Source organism: Arvicola amphibius, chromosome 1 (genome assembly GCF_903992535.2).
Source record: "Arvicola amphibius chromosome 1, mArvAmp1.2, whole genome shotgun sequence".
NCBI lineage: Eukaryota > Metazoa > Chordata > Mammalia > Rodentia > Cricetidae > Arvicola > Arvicola amphibius.
In genome coordinates this window covers 134,418,108-134,438,764 of record NC_052047.1, presented here as the reverse complement: position 1 = coordinate 134,438,764, position 20,657 = coordinate 134,418,108, and the positions used below count along the sequence as shown (strand labels likewise).

General features: G+C 49.8%; 1 protein-coding gene across 6 annotated transcripts in view; it reads left to right on the top strand.

Annotated features, from left to right (window-relative positions):
* The first annotated feature begins 2,347 nt into the window (after nt 1–2,347).
* Nucleotides 2,348–20,657, top strand: part of Chst15 (carbohydrate sulfotransferase 15) — an 82,767-nt gene continuing 64,457 nt past the window's right edge. Inside the window, exon 1 of one of the 6 annotated variants that reach the window (XM_038347126.1) lies at nt 2,348–2,521. The gene's annotated coding sequence lies outside the window, so the exon portion shown is untranslated. Of the gene's footprint in view, nt 2,522–2,753; nt 3,271–5,155; nt 5,248–7,114; nt 7,137–8,862; nt 8,885–10,485; nt 10,508–20,657 lie in introns of those variants that run through there. The other 5 variants (XM_038347134.1, XM_038347144.1, XM_038347163.1 and 2 more) reach the window with 5 other exon arrangements.

Below are 20,657 nucleotides of genomic sequence, written 5' to 3'. Positions count from 1 at the left end.
GGTGGCAGGGGAGATGTATGTCACTGATACCATTGAGAAGTGTGTCAGCCAAATGTGCATATGGTGAAATGTAATCCTCGTTGTGACACATCAGGAGAAATTTCAACTATAGTATTTGGAGGTGGGGCCTCTGGGAGGTGATCAGAATCAAATAAGGTTACCAGAGTGGGAAGTCCTAATCCCATTAGGTACTTGCTTTATAGAAAAGGAAGACAGACCAGAAGACACACAGACACACGGCTCCCTGCTGTGATGGTCTGAATTACTTTGGAAGTCTACCAGTAAAAAAAGAACTCTGCCAAATACTGGCTCTTGAGCCCCCAGGATCATGAGGTAAACAAACCCTTTTTCTTTAGTGTTAGCCAGCTTCAGATATCTTGTTATAGTCATGCAAACGTACGAGTATGACCACTGGGAAAGATTGAAGAGCTGGGATTAATAACTCAATGGACCAATAGCAGCTCAGAAAAAAAGGGACTTATGCAGAATTAGTTAGTAGGTATTGGAAGCAGGATTTGAACCCAGGCCACAACTCCCTCCTTCCCCCCTATCATGACAACGTGGGAATGAATGCTGGGGAGGCCGTGTTTGTTTCTTATGAATTGCCAAAGACCCTACCAGCATTAGTCTCTCCCCGTTGCCAGCCATCTATCCCTCACCCCCTCTCTCTACTCACCCAGGGCATTTGGGTGTTGTTAGAGCCTTTTGGGATAACAGGCACTACTTGGATATTTTTTTGAAGTTAATGTTGAGTGAGGAAAAGAAAGAAATCCTTCTCCAGGTAATCGCAGGAACATGTATAATACTGTTGGAAAGTCCCGGTGGAACTCATATCAAAGCGGCACAGGGATTTTTACTTAAAAACAATTTGCTTCCATGTCAGCTGTGATTTCTGACACCTGAATTTGAAAGTCATCAGGGTGGGCCCAGCGCCATCTCCATAATGGGGCATGTATTGGAAAGCCCCCATCCGTGTGGCCCGGGGATCATGTTCCACACACACTTACAGGAGGGGATTTCCTCCTTGCTGTTTCCAAAGAACCTTCCCTGTGTTTGCTTAAACCGGCTGCACACCCTGCTCTGACAGCTGCCTGGCCCAGGACTCTGCTTGCCGGCGCCTGCACAACCCACCCTCTTTAACAGCAACCTGCACTGTGTCCCAGCGCAATTACTCGAATATATAAACCTTACTGAAAGGCAGTCTTTTCTCCGGAGCTAATAAATAAGCCCCAAAGCCACAACGTGTGTAAGACCATGAAAAATGGCATCATTATCTATTGGGAATTGTGAACCCTGCAAAAACCAGCTCATTGTATTTTTAGAAAAAAAGGGTTTTGTTTAAAAAAAAAATAATAAAGACCTCCAAATCGCTAGGCCGAGTCTACACGGGAAACAGCAATACAGTCTGCTGACTAGGGGAGGGGGAGCCCAGCCTCATTGCTTCATTAATCTTTCTTTGCAGATTTTTATGTAAGAGGCAGTATTTGTTGGAAAACAAGACAGGGGTTTTGAAGAACTCCCTTGTCTTTCACGGTTCCCATCTGCAGTTATAATCCTCTGATTGTGACCTCTGAGTCAGTTGCCATGGAGGCTGAGCCAGAAGTTTATGACTTCAGGGTGATAGTAGCTTCTAAGGCATGAGGTGCAACCTCCAGCAAGAGAGAAGGGGGATTCCCATTGTCTAGAAACACCTTTCTTACATGTGCCAGCATTCTACAGTTTAGAAAGTGGTTTCCCTATTGCTTCGAGAAACAAGGTGCTGGATTCTGGTCATGGGAACAGGCTGTGGCTTCTATCCTGTTCCTAGAGTCTGGGTTGGGTGCTCCAGAGGCTTTCCCGAACAAGCCTTAAGAGTTTAAGGTGTCTTTACACTAACCGATTTGTATCTTCAGCCCACAGCATAGGGCCGGGGGCGACCACTGGAGCCCTTCCTTGGAGAAGCCCCCCGTGGGCCACTGCGGCAGACAGTGGTGCTCAGTGTCCTGCAGAGCTTTACCTCTCAGAAGAAGCTGACCTACCAGGCTAAAGAGCTAGGCAGCCTTTGTAGGATGCAAAAATACAACAGAGGGCGCCGAAACCACCAGCGTCAATGGCCTTGAATATCAATGTATGGGCTGCCTCTGGACCTCCAAGTTCCTTAAAACTGTCTCTGGTAGCCTGGGTCACAGCCACACACACCAGGTTTCGGTTTTGCCTTTTCAGAGTTACCGCAACACACAAACTGTATTTACTTGCAGGGCGAGGGGGCGGGGACCAAACCCACCGCTCAGCGGGTCGCGCACGCCTTGATCTCGCATTCCAGACTCGAGCTGATGTGTGTCAGCGCGACTTGGGGCGGGGGGGAGGGTTCTCTTCAGAGGTTTCATTCGCCATCTGCAAGTCACTCCCAAACTTTTTCCTCCTAGCGCTCGTGGAGTCAGGTTGATGCGCCCTGGAAGCGAGGCGCTAGGCGCGGGGCTGGGTGCGCGCTCCCGCGGAGTCGGAGCTGCAGAGGCTTCCGAGCTCGTCTTGGGCTTTTCAGGTACAAGTTGGGTGCGGGCTGAAGGGTTGGGGGCGGCGAGAAGCGGCGCGCGGAGGTTTGGCTCGGGGTTCCGGTGCCCCTCTGCGGGTTCCGCTCCGGCTGGCCGGGACCGGGAGCTGGGAGTCCGGGTGGCGGGGGCTGCGCGCAGCCTCACTCCCCGCGGTGCTCCCGGCGTGGAGGCGGCGGCGGCCCAGGCAGACAATGAACTTGGAGCGCGCCGAGCTCTGGCAGGTTTGGGCCCGCACCCCTCGGTCGGGCCTCCACGCTCCAGGCGCAGTCCCCAGTAGGAGGCGTCCCTTTCACTGCTCGGTCCTGGCCGCGCTCTGGGTGCCCAGCGCGCTTGGGGGCCCTGCGGGAACGACTGCGGGTGGAGGCGCCGGGGCTCACACGCCCCCTCCCAAGCCAGAGCGAATGTGGCCCGAGCTCCGAGACAGGGGCCCGGGTGGTGGCGTGGTGGCGCTGTGGACTGCTGGAGGCCGGCGGAGGACGCACGCCTCGGGGCACGCACCGGCTGGCTGTCCCGCAGAAACGCCCCAAGGAGTCAGAATCCGCGCGACCCTGGGCCAGCCAGCCCTGGAAGCTGAAGGCGGAGGACCGCTGGATATAGGACCAATGGACAGACAGGTCGGCGATTTTCTGGAGCGAGCTCGCCGCCGCAGGCAGAACTGGGGACCGGCGTTCTCCTAACCGTGCTCAATGCCCCTCCCCCGCACACTTTGGGGGAAGTTTCCAGGCACAGCCTGGGGCAGGTACGTGGGCATCTACCACTGTCTCTGGTACCAATGGGAGCCGCCTCGGAAACCCGGGCTGTAGCTGCTATACGGCTCCCAGCAGGAAGGCACGTGTGGGTTTGGGGGAACAGTTTCAGGCGTTGGCGTCTGTAGGACCAGGGTTCCTGAGGAGGAACTGTGGGGGCAGGCCTGGGAAGAACGGATGGAGAGGCCTGAACTTTTTTACTCTCGGCCTTTTCCTTCGTTCCTGTCCCCTAGTCCCCGAAGCGGCCTGACTAAAGAGTCTGGTGGTGTCCCCGGCCAGTTGGGGAACAGCGAGTAGAACGAGGCTTGTCTGATCCGGGCCGCGGGGCGCCGCCGGGAGCTGGGAAGGCAGCGGCCCGGACTTGGGGGCGACGCTGGGGTTGGCGATGGTGTACTAAACGGTGGGGCTGTGTGCGCCGGTGGAGAGGAAGCGAGCGTTGTGGTGGCTGGTGGCAGGTCTTGGCGCACTTGGCCGGGTGGAGCCCCTTGGGATTCCCGATGGCGCCGGGGCGAGGGGAGCCAGGCTTTGCAGGGAATGAATGGAGAGCTGGGGAAGCGCCTGATTTCTTCTTCGGGCAAACTGATTGGCTGGCTTGCGCTCATCAGTGTCCACGTTTAGGATTCCAAGGTCCCGCGCACCCTTGTTTGACTGCTCCATCACGATCTGAGTGTCCACGTTGCTTGCCTGTCTTGAGCCTCGGTGCAGACAACGCTGCTGGAGTAGCGGCTAGAGCAACCCAGTGTTGGGACTGGGTTGCCTGCTACTAGGCTGCTGGCTGTTGGCCGGACATTGGCGCCTTTAGTAAGCGCGCTTGCTGGAGGCGGCGAGTCTGGGGGTTGGTACCAGCTGCTGGGGGATGAGGGGGGGAGCTTCTTGTCCTGTGTCTCCTAGTAGATCTGCTGAACTCCTTCACTCAATCCGTGATGAGTACAGTTTTCAGGAATGAAGTTCAAGAACGCCTTGTGAGGGCCTGTGGCCAGTGACCCCCTGAGGTTGGTTGCCCATTATCAACTGCTACTTCTGACCGGTGGGGTGCCTCTGTTACTGAAGCCTAGCTTTTCAGTGCACCCATCTTTTGCAATGCCTGACTGAATGATGTGGATCACCTCCCGGGATTGGAGTGATCATACCAATAGCTCCCCCGCCCCCTCCCCCAACATCTGTATCCTCCTCCACTGTGGTTGCTCCGAGGGGAGATGAAGCTTAGAGGTTTTCCCAAAGTTTCTCTTGAAGTCCCTCTGTTCTCCACCAGAAATTTCCTCTCAGCTGCCTCCTCGCAAAATCCAGACCTCTTCTTCAGAATATGGCGTTTGCTGCTTTTACCAAGTGTTTGTTGAACCAGGGTCAGTTGACTGATATGTGAACACACACACATCATATGGTTTTGTTTAGAGTAAAAATGCTTTTGGGGTTAGATTTTACCAGCAAGTTTGCTTCCCCCCAAACTAAAGAAAAGCTGACAATATTTTTTTTCTTTGTTGTCACCTCAAGAGAGGTGAAGTGGCTTGCTATTGTTTCCCTACTAGGGCATAGGTGAACAGGAAGACTTAGGTCCAACCTTCTTCCCAAGGTCTGACTGCCCCAGGAACTATCTTAGGGTCTCCTGAAGGAAACACAGCGCTGGAGGAGGCTGGTCTGTCATGCTTTTCTCTGATGCATACGAAACCTGGGCAACTGTCCTACCCAGGGATCTAGTGCTGTTAACAGTGGCTGCTGTGAGGGCCACTGTTCCTTCTACACCCTGTCTTTGCTTGCATCTGAAGAGAGGCCTCCCTTTTCCCCATTCCCAAGAGAGTTATCCTTGCATCTGGGAGGAGCCAGAAAAAGAGGGAAAGGTTGGGCCAGTGGCAAGTGGATCGTGCCTATTAAGTGCCTTGAGAAGAATAATCTCAAATTAACCAGTTGGGCCCCAGGAGCTGGAAAGCTTTGAAACTGCAGAGAACAAGCTGGAGATTTGCATGGTGGTGGTGGTAATGGTGGTGATGGTGGTGGTGGTGGTGGTGATGGTGGTGGTGGTGGGGTGTGTGTGTGTGTGTGTGTGTGTCTGTGTGTGTGTAGAAAAGAGAGATAGATGCCTTGAACAGGCGAGTGACACAGCAGGAAGCCTCCACTCAGCTCCAGCTAGTTGGGAAAAAGCAGAGTCCATGGGTCTTGTTAATTGCAGAACAGTTCTTAAGCTTGGGTATGGATGCGTGGGCTGGAGTCTAAGGATGATAGAGGTGAGGCAGTGATGGTAGTGGTGGTCCTGTGTTGAGATGCAAGAGAAGACTTAAACTGGTATAGACAGGTGATGGTCCATATGGGCTCACACACTGATGTCTACTTGTCTTGCCTAGAGCTAGAGGAGGTCTGCCCAGGCTTTTCTACGTGCTTTGTGTCGTGGGTCCCACAGCTAGTCCATGCACCCCCATCAAGGGCAGTGAGACTTTCCGTAAAACATCTTGTCTGCTGGTTTACTGAACAGACCCCATAGTTGCGCCTAAGGGATGCCATGGGAATAAGACAGAGTCCTGGCTCTCTCTTCGGAGAGGCAGGCAGACCTGCCACTGTCAGGTGGACAGATGATCCTCCAGCTACAGGCGTTGGAGTGAGAGTAGGCAAAGCCAGCGTAAGAGAGGGGTTGGCTGTGGGGACAGGAGAAAAGCCTGGGGGTGGCTCTTCATGGCCACTATGCTGGCTTGGGTCTCTTACAAACTCTCAGATGAGGACACTCTTTGGAGTTGACAGCTGTCACTTCTGTCCACACCTCTTGAGCCTGTCCCCTTCCTGGAGCCTCAGCTGGTCCCTAGTTGTAGAGATGCCATTGGAATACCACCTGTATGAGAGAAGAGATGTTTTCAATTCTAAAGGTAGAAACTGTTTTTTTTTTTTTTTTCAAAAGTTGTAGCAGGCTCGGGAGTGTCATGCATCCGAGCAGATGTGTCTTCGGTAACTGTGTGACTTAGAAGCGACCGTTGAGTCACTGGGAATAAGAGTGCAACCCGTGTCACTTTCTGGACTGTAAGTTCGGAGGCTCAGGTACTGTGGATATTACGTTACTTCAAAGGGCAGTTGGGTCCTCCAGCTGGGAATAGAGAGATCTTGTTTGTTCTTAGCTGGTCGAGACAATGCGTTTCAGCTTACACAGTGGGTTTCTTTATTGTCCTCACATATTGGGTCCCGTGTGTTCCCCGAGACTGCTTCTCCACTGAAACACCACAACGAAATGATCCATGCAAAGACCGGGCTCTTCCACATCCTTAGGAGACTGTAAAGTTGGCAGTTACATACTTAGTTTGTCCAGTCTAATATCCAGGAAGAGAAGGGTTTGTGTCGATGTGGCCAGTATGAATTGTTTCCCTAAAACATGAGAATCGAGGAACCCCTATACATTCACAGCTGGCCCTGTGCTAGGCAGGTTCCACAGATATACGTATCCTTTTGTCTCTCTTAGAGGTCCAGGGAAGGGCAATGGAGACCCTCCCCATAGTTTTGGTTATTCCTATGTGCAGGGAGGATGGGTGAAGGGGGGAGGGGACAGTCCTCACTCCAGGAGAAGACTGTGTTTCCATGAGTGGAATTAACAGTGGAGGGGAGTTGGCAAGTGGGCAGCGGTTTCTGTCCTTTACAGAATTTGCAGGGATGCAGAGAAGAGGGGAGCCCCCCCCCCATTGTTGAAAGCAGCTCCGTGCAATATTTATGTATTCCCTTTAGGTGTGGCCCTGGGCCAGGTGCATGGGGGCAGAGAGTCAGCTCTCAGCACGCAGTTCCTGCACAGCAATGAGATTAGTGGGCGAGGCAGAACTTGTGCAAGTCAGAATTACATAATGCAGCTGACAGGCATCTTCGAGGGGCCTTGGGAGAGTGCAGTGGGAGTCTGGTGAGTGCCTTGGAGATTGGAGTCTTCGGATGATTTCACCCAGGTGTCCTATAAAAGAGTTAAGTCCCTGCCAGGTGCTGGGAACAATGCCTGGTAAATAGCACTCAGTGAGCATTGGTTTTTGTAGTTATTTTTTCTCTAGAATTCCTAACATGATAGAGGAATATCTCTGAGGCCTAAAACTGCGTAGCACCCCTAAACCGTGTATCTATAGTTCCTTAGAGCAGCGGTTCTCAACATGTTGTGACCCCATTAAGGGGTCAGATGCCCCTTTCACAGAGATCACTTGAGATCATCAGAAAACAGATATTTATTTCACGATTCATAACAGTAGCAAAATTACAGTTATGTAGTAGAAACAAAATGATTTTATGGTTGGGGTCACTACAACATGAGGAACTTGTACTAAAGGGTTTCAACATTAGGAAGGTTGAGAGCCTTAAAGCGTCATGTCCTCTGTCTAATATAGTCTACCTTGAGGCCTTGGCTAGGAATGTAGTTCAGTGGTAGAGGACTTGCCTAGCATGTGCAAGATAAAAAAAAATAGAAAAGCATCGAGAGAGAGAGAGAGAGAGAGAGAGAGAGAGAGGGAGGGAGGGAGGGAGGGAGGGAGGGAGAGAGAGAGAGAGAGAGAGAGAGAGAGAGAGAGAGAGAACAGGCTGTGGCTTAAATCTCCCAGATATCTTCTCATCTGTGCAGGGAGGGGGCGGGGTACCCACTAAAAAGAGTACCCTCTGTGCCCCTTTTAATTGGCCTTGTAGGTAGGCTGTAGGTGCCCGTCTATTTGATGCTGTCACATTAAGCAAAGTAGAGTCCAGACCATTCTCCGGGAAGACAAAAATGTGCTGGTTGGTGTAGCTGGCCTTTGAATGTCACATCTTGAGCCCCTCTCTGAGTTTGAAAGAACCTAAGAGGGAATGGCTGTGGAAGGAAGCTCCTGGCGAGGGCAGGTGCTCCTGACACCTCGTTTACATTTCTAGAACTCATCTTGGTTCAGGCATTTTAGATTTCTGAGGAAAGTAAGACTGGCAGATCCTCAAAAGCAGAGGGTGTCGTTAAAAAAAAAAAAAAAAAGGAAACTTGGATACTGTCCAGAATTGTGTTTGCGGTAGAAACACTGAAGCAGGCGGCCTAGTCACCCAGGTGTCTGGAAAATACCCCAACATGGGAAGATAATTAGATTCAGGTTGGGCACAATCATGTTTTCCTTACCGTGTTCTGGGGCCGATGGTTTCACATTTTCTCTGGAAATGGACTATGTGCCTGCTGGGCTATTTTGTTCCCCGTGGTCAAAAAGATAATGTGGTACAGCCACCTAAGAGGAAGATGTCGTGCTTTTCCGTGCCCGCATAGCTAGCTACCCTAGGGGTACTTGGCCCGTGGCACCTTTGTCACAAGGTCCAAGCCTGCGTTTCAGAGTGGAAGAGATTGGAGGGGGGAAGTGACACACTGTTGATGAATGGGGCTTGGAACATGCCTGCACTTTCTATGCTTGTGAGCGAGCTCAGCCGATTGGAAGAATAGCCAGCACTTCTGGTCAGCATGTTTAGGGACACAGTGCATTCTCCTAGCTCAGGGGCTGGACCCCCAGACCCTCAGAAAAGCCACCTAAGGTCCCCGGCAGAGACCGTCCGGCAGCTTCATGGCCATTCCGATTCAAGTCCCCACTGTGGTTTTCCATCTCGTTCCCATGACCTTGGACAAGGCTGAATGTATCACAGTTTCCTCATGTGACAACTGCTGCCTTGGTGAGTGGTTTATTATGACCAGTACAAGCTGGGGTTCAGGGATCCTCCTCAGATCCAGCCACTTTTCTGGTGGAGCTCGAATGTGACTTTGTTCCTACCTGAAGCTGAGGTTGGCACGTATGCTGAACCAGTATGGTGGGAGAGGTATACTATGAAACAAGGGTTTGATGGACTCCACAGTCTGCACACATGGGAAGCTTCGGTCCCTTCTGGATAGCCCCTTTCCTCTTTGGGGCAAGCAGCAGGAGAGGTGAGGCAGGCAGTGACCATCTGTGTCTTCTGTATTCTTGGGACTGTGCAGCTACTTCCCAGCATAGTCACTGGAGAGGTCCCCCATGCTGCATGTTGCCTTCTCTCGTGGGCAGGAAGCAACGTGCTGAGCTTAGTGTCTGGTCCGTGGTGAAGACATTGGCCAGTGTCATGTGCCTCTTGTCCCATCCATGTGCAGCTTTCCCCCTCTGAGCTTCTACAGTTCCACTCCATTGTATTTCTTGGTTTTGAGTTTTTTTCCATGTGTACTGTGTTCTGAATTTCTGGGTAATGTCTGTTTGCCTGGTCTAGTGGGCCCCTTATCAGCGAGGAGGCTGTCCCTTGTCCCTTTCTCATGGCTGGCCCTGATCCTAGTTGAGAGTGATTGTCGCGTATTGAATCCGTACATCAGTTTACCAAGATCTGTCTGAGAGCGGGTCTCCGGAGGATGCTCGTATATGTCCAGAAGATAGGGATTCTGGGCTTGGTGTCATGACCCAGGAGTTGACACTTGGTGACCTTCTGGAAGAGCCTGGTGTGATGACGCTGGACTCCTGGTATCTTCTTAGAGCAGTTATTTTTAAGAACAATCACTGCCTTTTTTTTTTTTTTTGTACGTCTTGAGAGTTGTGGGAAGAATGTTATGGGGATTTGGTTGCTATTTCAAGAATATAAACAAGGGTCATCTACTCAGGCAAGAGCCAGGGGCTGTTAGCATTTTGTGTGCCTGGAACATATAGCTTGTCTTAAGGTTCCAGGATCCTTTGTTTGGAATGTAAATATTTACATTAAAAATATAAAGCTTGCCCTGGTGTATATTTTTAGTGACTGTAATTTCTAAACCCCAAATCAGACTATTAGTCTACAGAGGATTTTTCTCCTCCAATTTGTGAACCTGTTTATATAAAGAGTCTTCCAAATGTACACATACCGGACCATGTTTACTTTGTGTGCATGAGGGATCTCCAGGCCTCCAGGAAAGTGCTGGCCCCGGGCGAATCTGCGTTGCTGGTGGTGAGTCTCAGTACACACGGCTGATCCTTCTGTATTTTGAGCGGAAGAGCTATATTGAATAGTAGCAGCCTTTGGGACCAGGCCCCATGGAATCATCTAACCCTGATTTCTGATTCCGTTTCCTGTTCATCTAGGTAGGGGCTGGCTCGGTGGTCCTGGTCGATCCCCATGTCGTTTCAGCAAGCATGTCATTTCAGAGGTGTTTATTGCTCTACGAAGACATCCAGAAGAGTCATCTTGGAACCCTTGTGGACCCATTGCTGGGTTGCTGTTGAACTGTGGAATCTGTGTGACAGTTTCCTCTATCATCGTCTTTGGGGGCAATTTGGCTTTTTGTTCGTCCTCTGGAGACTAGCCCAGGTCTGTCAAATGTTTGCTTGCCTTTCTGGCCTGTCATATTTTTTGGGTTCAAGGCTAGTGGCTTATGGGAACTGGCCTTGACCGTCTGCCCTGCGTAGGGGCAAGGTCACTTCTGGGACTTCCTCTGAATCAGTTCTGGATGGAGAGCATCGCAGGGTGAAAAATGTCTTCTTCCTTGTACATCTGGATTCTTGACTGGGTTACAAGAAATTAAACTGACACAGGACAGATGGACAGGAGCAGGAACATAGCTGATTATATCCACATCGTAGGGTCACAAACTAGGACATGGGATGAAGGGACGGATGACTGAAGGCCTTCCCGAACTAGAGAGAGGAGCAGGGCTTGAGGGTCAGGGGGATGGCCACACAAATTACAAGAGGAAACGGCCACTGTCACTAGAGTCTGTGTTGTGTGGCTCAAGTCTCAGTAACTAACACCATCTTAGGAACAACCACCAGAAAAGGTGAGTCTGCCACACTGACCAAAGCCTGGAGGGGGACTCTCAGCACAGCCCTTCTGCTAGAAGACCCTCGCCTGGCACACCAAGGGCCCAGAGGAACCCTCAGTCTCTATCCTCTTCCTCAGGTGGCCTCTGTTCGAAGGAGCCAGCGTATCAAGCCCGTTTCGGTGGTACTTCGGTCTGAGTGTGAAATGACCCCCACAGACTGGTGTGTCTGGACATGTGGTTCCAAGCTAGTGGTGCTGGTGGGGAAGTTGTAGAAGTGTTGGGAGGGGGTGCCTTGCTGGTGGATGTAAGGCTGTAGGTAGGGCTTGAGGTTCTAGGCCGTCTCTGAGTCTGGCTTGCGTCTTGCGCTTGCTGATTGGCAACCAAGACATGATAAGCTCTGGCAGCTGCAGAGAAAGCCTTTCCTGCCATGATTGGTTGTAGCCCCCGAGCCACAAATCCAAACAAATTCTTCCTTAAGTTGCTTCTGTCGGGCATTTAGTCTTAACAATGAGAAAACTTCACTAGGAAATCAGTATAGAGAATGGGATTGTGGTTGTTATAAACCTGACCATGTGGTTTGTGGGTCTTCGGAACTGGTTTACAGGAGAAATGTGGATGAGTTTAAAAATCCCTAGACTAGCTGAGCAGAACTTACTAGGTCTTCTGATGGGAGTCTGGGGAACGAGAACACCAATACAAATTGTGGATGGCAAAGGTCAGGCTCACGAGACGGGGGGGGGGGGGAGATTCCCTCTGGGCAAGAGGTTGTTTATTTTGCATTCTGGCAAGGAACTTGGCCTTGTTCTGTCCTTGTTCTGAAAATTTGAGAGCGGTTGAATGAGATAGAAATGGCCTAACTCATTGGTGGAGGAAATTTGAAGACAACACAGCAGTCAGGCCAAGACATGGTTAGTACTAGCTGCTTTTAGCAATGTGGAGGGAAAAAAAGATGTGAAAAATGAACGGTTTGGCCAAGAAAGGGTTGTGCTTTTGTTTAAGGTTGCGGACAAGGCAGGTCCTGACCAAGCAGACTGGACTGTTAAAGAGATTAGTGCCATTCAAGAGCAATTGCAGCAATTGCATGACAATGGAAATGGTACCTTGAAGACAAGATCTCACTTATGGAAGACTCCAGGGTATAACAGTGTAAACCAGTGGGGGAAGAAATCACTTAAGAAGATAAAGCCTTGGGGCTGGAGAGATGGCTCAGAGGTTAAGAGCATCGCCTGCTCTTCCAAAGGTCCTGAATTCAATTCCCAGCAACCACATGGTGGCTCACAACCATCTATAATGGGGTCTGGTGCCCTCTTCTGGCCTGCACCCATACACACAGACATAATGTTGTTTACATAATAAATAAATAAATAAATTTTTTAAAAAAGAAGATAAAGCCTCCAGGTTATCCTCTTCTGGCAGGATTGCCTAGGGAGGTGTTTTCCCAGGTGCATCCCTCCAGGCTTTTGGGGCCGCTGCAGCCAAAAGTCCCTGGGAGCCAGGCTTCATTTTGAGCTTTTGGCAGAATTTGGCTTTGTCCAAATGGTGCTGATTTTGCAAACATGCAAAATTCAAGAGCCCTGGGGTGGTGGAGGCTTGCGCCAGGGTTCCAGAAAACAGCCGTGAAGGACAGGCCACACAGAGGAAAAATCGCGTTCTGAGTGTGGAGTTCCTGAAAGGTTTACCTGTGAAGCTGCGGAGATGAAGCTCAGGCTCTTGCAGCGGAGACCGGGGATGTTTACATCCCAGGAAAAGGGATGCTACAGGCACTGAGCGAAACCTAAGCGACACCAAATGGGCTGCATGCGTTAGAGGTGACAGGATTTAAGGGTGAGGTTGCTCAAGCCTATTAGAGTCCAGATGCCTCCACTGAAAGCCTTGGGTGGTAGACGTGAAGCTACAGGGTTTGTTTGTCTTGTCCTGCTGGGTTTTTGGTGTTTCCTTAGTCAGTCTTCCCTTGCAGTGTGTCTGTTCCTCTCTGTTGGAATGGAAATGTTTATTTCACACCAATGTGTATTTAAAACATGTTACTTGGTGTTTGCTATTAGAAGGACTCATGGTTAAGAGAGTGCATGAGTCGCAGAAGGTACTTTGGACTTTTGAACAGTGTTGGAACTGTGAGACTATGGGGACTTCTGAAGTTCGGATGGATGCATTTTACATTACGGATGGCCAGGGGCTTATGTAGGGTAGGCTGCTAAGCTTTGAGTGTGAAACTTTCCCTGCAGGCTCACTTGTGTGAATACTTGGGCTCCAGCTGGTAGCACTGTTCTGGGAGACTGTAGAACTTTTGGAAATGGGGTCTCATTGTCAGCTGTGTGATCATAGGGACAGCTAGATAATTGTAGCCTGGCTTTCTTTCTGTCCCTAGTTCTCTGCTGGTTGGCTACTGAGATGTGAATAGGGTGGGCTGTAAGCTCCTGAGGCTAGATGGAGTTGCCTGTCTATAGCCTTCCCTACCATGATGGACCCTGAGCATCCTTCATGTAGCAGCGTCCTTCTCACTGCAGGATGAAGGGCAAATGAAGGGGAGTTGGAAGGACCCTAGAAAGGTGCTTTCAGGGCTCTCATCTTTCCCTATCTCTGGTTCTCATCTCTGGCTCCTTTTGGAGCTGGAGTTGAGGGCCTCCATTGTCTTTGCTTCCCAGCCAGCCCATGCGTCTTATCTTAGATGAGGCTGCCTTCTTCTCTGTCCACTGAACACGGATGGCTTAGGGCAAGGACTCGCTGAGGCACCAGGATCCATCTTTCCTTATTCATCTCTGTCTCTCAAAGGGAATGGAGTTCTGGGACTAGGAATGTCTGCTTTCCTGCTTGGGAGCATTTCCTTCATAACAATCCTGGGGCGCGGAACCCCAAATGGAAGAGGAAGTGGCCCAAGGGCAGAAGAATAGAGTTCTGTGTTACACACTGTCAAGAATGAAACTTCCCATTTCCTTTTGACCAGCCTTAGGTGACCCACCTCACCCAAAGGACTTGTTATCTGGGCTTAGGAGTGAGGACCCTAAGGACATCTTGTGCGTTCTAAGGATTGAGTTAAGGTAACACTATTCTTGTCTGTGTGTGTATTTGGCTTGATCCACAATGGTGTGGCACTTATTGTCTGCCACAGTTTTTTAATACAGATAATACATTCCAGGGAGTTCCACCTCTGTCCAGTAATGGAAACGCGTTATGTCGGAAGTCAGGCAATAGCTGTTTCTAGGATGTGCTGAACTTGCCTAAGAAAGTTATCAGGAGGATGAGAGGAGGGGTGAAAGGGTGCCCATTAATGAAGGCTGTATCAGCCTGGCATTTGCATTGTGCTAACTCTGAGAAGCTATTTAAACCCACTCAATAGCAGTTTTAGTGAGGTGCTGGGGGTGAGGGGCGGGTGGGATACCTGAAGCCAGAGAAGGAAGCTAGTGCTTTGGATCCCCTCTTCAGAATTATCTGTCAGGCCAAAGCAGGGAAAAACATTTGCTCCCTAGCCAACCATTGGGAGTCCACTAATCCTTTGCCCTGTGTGTGATTTGGCTCCGAATAAAAATGATGTATTAAAAAGCAGGTGAAGCCTCCTTGCTGTTTGAGTGGTGGAAGATAAATTTGCTTTCAGCTGTTGCAAACAAATCAATGGAAAAGCCGCCGGGCTGCTCACTTCTCCAGTCAGCAGGTTTTTGGTTTACAAGAGGAAGCCCTGTCTATTCACAGGGCTTCCCCTTGAGATGGCCTAGGGGCTGGCTGTCTCCCATATTCATATATGCAGAACATAACTCTCATCCGGGGGATTTTGAAAGTCATACAGAAGGCCTTATAAAAAAACCTCAGTCAATATTTTCTTTTAAAAACAGGGTTTTTTTTTTTTGTTGTTGTTGTTGCTATTACATGCCATGTTAGTTACTTTTCTCATTGTTTTGACAAAAATTTCAGACAAGAGTAACTTAAGAAGAAGGGGTTTATTCTGGCTTACAGTTGGAGGGCACAGCTCACATGGTGAGCTCACAAGGAGCACGAGGCAGCTGGGCACGTTGTAGCCAAAGTCAGGAGGCAGACAGAGACCAGTGTTGGTGCTCAGCTTACTTCTCCTTTTTATTCAGCCGGACACCTGAGCCTGTGGGATGGTTCTGCCCACAGTCAGGGTGGGTGTCCCTGTTCTAGTTGAGTCTTTCAGGAAACACCCTCACAGATACCCCACTGGTGCGCTTCCATGTTGATTCTAAATCTAGCCAAGTTGACAAGAGACACATGCTGTGTACTTCATCCGTGTGAAATAGATAATTCATGTTTTCTGTGTATCCCATAGGTATGTGCATGACATCACAGCTGGTGTTATGACATTTCAGCCACTGAGCAAGAAAGCCTGCACCCTTTGCTTACCCCCCCCACCCACTCACCCCCACCACCTGAACAGTCACAAATCAACTTTTGGTCTCTGTCAGTCCCGTTTCTCAATTCTGGGCTTCTGTAAGGACAGAATCATGAGGAATGTGGTGTTCTGTGGACGGCATCTTTCACTCTGTGTTACCCACGTTGTAACATAGGAAGTCCGTTCTTCTCATGGTCAGATAATAGTCTGTGGGGTGCACTGACGACAGTTATATTTACCCAAGTGTCCCTTGGGAGTCATTTCCAGTGTCTCCAGGCTTTGGCTTTCATGAGCATCGTAGCTGTAAACTTTTGTGTGTAGGTTTTTTTTCACGTGAATGTGTTTCGATTTCTGGGGCTACATTTTGTTTTGTTTTAAGATAGTTTTGCTTTCTCCTAACAACAGGGACTTATTTATTTTTCTTCCTCCGGTCCTAAAGAAGTCTTGCATTATAGATGAGGTCTTGACCTTGCTTGCTGTAATGCTGGGTGGGGGGGTGGGGTTCCTGAAGAGCCTGACTTGTTGAGTTCCAAGGATTAGCACTGAACATAGTTCAGATCGTCTTTATAGATGGGGAAACTGAGGCCCCAGAGAAGTCACACACAGAGCCAGGATTGTATCTAGGTTTCCGAGTTACAATTCGGTTACTCTCTATGTTCTTCCAAAGTTTTTGTAAAACTCCAGGCTGCCTTCTTGACCAGGCTGGGGAGTAGGTGAGGGTGGGTGGACGGATGGTGACTGCCTTGCTTCAGCCCACTCCTAACCTAGCACAGGCCTGGGAAAATCTCATCTCCACCGGATACCAACGAGAGCTGCAAATTGTGGCGCCAGTGGCTTTTCTAGTTCTCTTTCCCTGCAGCCAGAAAGGCCGCTGCTGATCTGGGGGTGGGGGGAGTAATTAAATTAGGAACCAATTCAGAGGATGAAATTTTATCTGATCTGGCCAAGTCTATAAACAAGGGGCTGTGATTGTGTTTCCAGGAGACATTAAGAAGTTGTGTTTTAAAGAATTGTGCTGGACGAAAGCATGTGAAAAACTCCACTGGGGCCAAGCTGGAGGCCTCCCTGGCTGGGGTTGGCAATGGGCTAGAGTGTGCAGTCCTGGGGGTCTGGCTGTGTCCCCAGGCCAGCCTTCTACACGCTCTGTTTCCAAGTCCCTCTTGAGCTCCACCGCGGTGGATGTGTGTGTTCTGTGGCTGGGATGCTTGCTCTGTTTCGGAGAGGAGTTCTGCCTAGTCCCTGGGAAGTGGCTATAGAGGATATTGGGGAGCTCCAAACTGGCCCTTTGCCACCCAGACCAGCAAACAAGACAGCCACGTGGCCAAAGCTGACCTCTCTGAAACCAGAAAGGCAGATGCCTGTTCTGCCCACTTAGACATGGAGATGCACAGAGAACAGAGAAGAGACCCCAGAGGTGCCCCTCAGTTTTGCAGAACTTTCTAATGCTCTGAGAGGTGGGAGACAGTTATAGAAGGAGAAGCTTCTATTTAATGATTGAAATGATGTGGCCATGGGTTTAATGATGTGGCCACGCTGACAGAATCCACTATGGTGGGGAAACCTAAGATTATGGATTGGGTCAGGGAGACAAGAAGGACCCCGCTGTCCAATAGAGAGCCATCTGGCTTCTTCCTATTCTGAACTTAGTTTAAACCCTCAAACCATGACCTCTCTGTTGGAGCTGTGCTAGAGAGATGCTGGAGGAGAGGCAGACTGGGATGCAAGGTGGCACAAGGTTGAATGAGAAGCTGCCATTGGTCCCTAAAGGGTGGAGGGAGCTAAAGGGTGCTGCTTTCTGTCTAAAGGAAGCTCGGTGGTCCTGGGAGGATGAGGAGGCTACTGTTTACATTGCGGTGGACTACGGGGTAGAGAGGACAGACCAAATTAGGGGCCACACCTCAAGGGTCCAGCGTAGGTCACTCAGGAAAAGGTACATGAGGAAGACGCAGATGAGAGAAAGAGGAGTTGAAACGTTGTTCGTCCCCTTCTCCCAAATTAACCGGCATAGCTCTATCATGCTGTTGTCACGAGCGTCACAACTGTGCAAAGAGGTAAAATCGGGAGGGACGGTAGGGACTCTAAGTCAGGGTGCTGTACTAGGCACCCCGGGGGTTTAGAAGGACCTAGACTTCCTGTGGTTTTCTATTAGTTTGTTTGCACTGGCTTGTTGATGGCATCTGTGTGTGCATGGGTGCACGTGTGCTCAGGTGTACCCGTGTGCTCAGGTGTACACGCACATGCGCATGTGTGTGTGTGCCCAGCTCTTTCGCTAGGACACACTCTCTGGAGCTTGGCTGTGATTACAATCATTCTCTGAGGGGGCATTTCTAGCGCTTTCACACTGAAGATGAGGGACAGGGAATCAGGACAGTGATCGTGACAATGACGCTCATTTGTCCTGAGTGTCTGTTGCGACTTCCTCCGACTGTCTTTAGGTCTCATGTCCAGATTGCCTAGATGCACCTCACCTTCTCTTGCTCAGCAGTGTGTGTGTGTGTGTGTGTGTGTGTGTGTGTGTGTGTGTGTGTGTAAAGTTTAGATTAGTTTTCCTTTTCGTGAGTGGTCCCACCCCTCTGCCCTACAGCCAAAGGGTGTCATCTGTGACAATGGCTGACAGCACCCGCTTGCCTTTGTTTTATTGCTGCCACTCAGTCGCTTTGGAACAGGAAATGAGTCTTCCTCATCTTGGAAGGAGAGGGTTGGGCAGCTGGGTGGATGGATAGACAGGCTGATGGGTGGTGGAAAGAAGGTGGCAAGAGTGGGTGCAAGTGTCTTGACCCACAGTGCTAGGATGGCTGCAGGCCTCCCCACCTGTTCTGTCCCCACCCTGCTGACTGCCTTTGTATCTGGGGAGACCTGCTGAGATGAGCGGCCAGATTTTCTCCCTTTATCCCCCTTCATAAGAACGCATAGCCTGACTCCAAATTGCCAGTTGCCGTTTCCTCCATTAGGGTGATGAACGCCCATCTGAGCCTTGCTGGCCAGCAGCTGCTTCAACATTCAGAAGTCAGGGAGAGAAAAAAGGATGGAAATATACCAGCAGCCCAGTCTCTCTTGCAATGGTTGACCTGAGAACGGGAGCTGGCAGTGGGGGGACGGGGGGAAGGGACGGGACACCATGGTGGACAGCTGGAAGCATACTCCCGGAAACAATACTGAAATAAGCACAAAGTCCAAACGTGAGCAAGGCTGTTAACATGAGTCCAATGATAATTTCAAGCAGGGGCAGGAAGTGGGCATGGGAAATGTGCACACTGGCCCTCTTACCCCATAGTGCAACACTTTCTTGCCCTGCTGTCTTCTACAGAACTTGATTAGCCTTTGTTCCTGGCCATTGCTGCTTCCAGATGTTTCTCTTGAGGTTCCTGCCATGGGTTTTCCCTCTGCTGCTGTTGCCTCTCTGTCTCCTAGGTAGTAGACCCCCAGGCTGCCTCCCCATTTCATGCCCTGCTGTCGGCATGGTGCATACTAGAGTTCCCTGGGTCCTCCGTCTAGACCTTGTCCATGGCTGCACTGCTACAAACAACATGTAGTTGGTCTGCACCCACGACATGTTAACCCCAGCCTTTCTGCCCTGCAAACGAACTGACAGGTGCTCAGCAGATTATTCCTGTCCCGTTCTGTGTGTTAGGTCTCCCCCGGTTCTGCTTGGCTGTCCTTACAGCTATCACACCAGAAAGTTTTGCCGATAAATATTTATCACGTGGCAATATATAGATCTGCTTCCTATTGCTTATGATTAGTTTTTTTAAGTTGTATATAAAATATAGACGTCCTTATATTTTAGTAAAAATGGAGAGAAAATAGTTCTTCTTTTCTTTTTTTTTTTTCAGAGCAGCTTGATTTAGAATCCTTCCAGATGTTCACCCACCATCTCTCTTCTCCAAGCCCGAGTCCAACTGTCTGGAAACTGTCTTGACAGGCTGAAAACCTGCCAAGGGCCCCCTTAATCTTTCCCCTCTTCTAACGCTGCCTCGTAATTTTAACTTTTTATTTTGAAATAATTTTAGAGATGCAGGAAGTTGCAGTGTTCCTATGTCCCCTTCGCTCAGCTTCCTACCATGATAGCCTCATCTGTGACCCTGAGACCCCATAAAAGCCAGGAAATTGAGGCTGGCCCAGTCTCATTAACAAAGCTGCAGGCTGCATCCTGTGCCTTCTGATGTTATTAAGCCCAGGGATCCACAGCACTTTGGAAGCATTTTAGGATTTCGTGAATTTCAGCCCTGTCGTTTATCTTTTAGATGATTTTTGGATCTTTTCCAATTGGCAGTCAATGACATTAGTTTTCGTCAGGTCAATAAATCCTAGAAGAGCCACTTTAATGTTTTCCCCAAATTCTGCAGCCCATGTGGTAGTCTATGGGTTTCTATCCCTGAAGCATGTGCTGAGAGAAACCCTCCTACCTGGGTTTGAGAAGTTCTTAGAGACGAGGGATGGTTCAGCTCAGGCTGGTATAATGGAACATAGCACAGAGATCTGGAGTTATTGATATCTGATCACTGTAACCAGCGTGCATGGGGGACCTAATATGAGCTGCTTTCCTTTAATATTCTCAGCTGCTTTTGAGGAGACAGGCTTAACAGCCCAGTGCCCCCACTTCACAGTTTAAATTCCTGTAACTCAGTGGTAGAGTGGGGACTTGAACCCAGGCAGTCTGAATCAGAGACTGCTTGCAGCCTGGCAGGCCTTAGTACTTGAATCAGGCCTACACACTTGACCAGACTGCTCTGAGCATCTTTGGCCTCCCAGCTCTGAAATGGGCCTGTCTGAGTTCTGTCATGTCTCTTAATATAAGTGCAGTTGGTTTCTCTGGTGAAATGGTTCTATTAGTAGGAGCTGGGAATCCTCAAAGAAGCAAGCAAAATCCCTACCCTGCCCCTTGGGGGTGCTTTAAGGTAGGGAGATTTCTATAGTCCTATCTGCTGTGATAGACACCTTAGTTCCCATTAATTTATGTTTTGATGTGTTTTAATTAGGCTACCTACAAACTTATTTCAAGGTGCAAAATCCCGAGTGGCAGGCTGACCCAGAACCCCCACGCATGCTCAGGACTCAAGACTCAAATGATGCGTGTGCATCCTTCTCTCTCCCTGTCATGGGTACCATAAATGGTGACATGCCACTAGAATGGAATGTGCGAACTTTATCTGCATGTACCTAATTGGTTTTTGTATTCTCTACCAAGGAAGGGTAAAATGAAGCCTGTTTATAAATGGTGTCTAAGCTGCCCAGGCTGGGGGACAAGCTGTAAAAACCAACAGTGCAGAGCGCTGGGTGAAGGGCTTAATTTTCTCTTCTGGTTGGGGACTAAGCACATCACTCCACGAAGGTAAAGATTTTCCCATTTATAGAGGCTG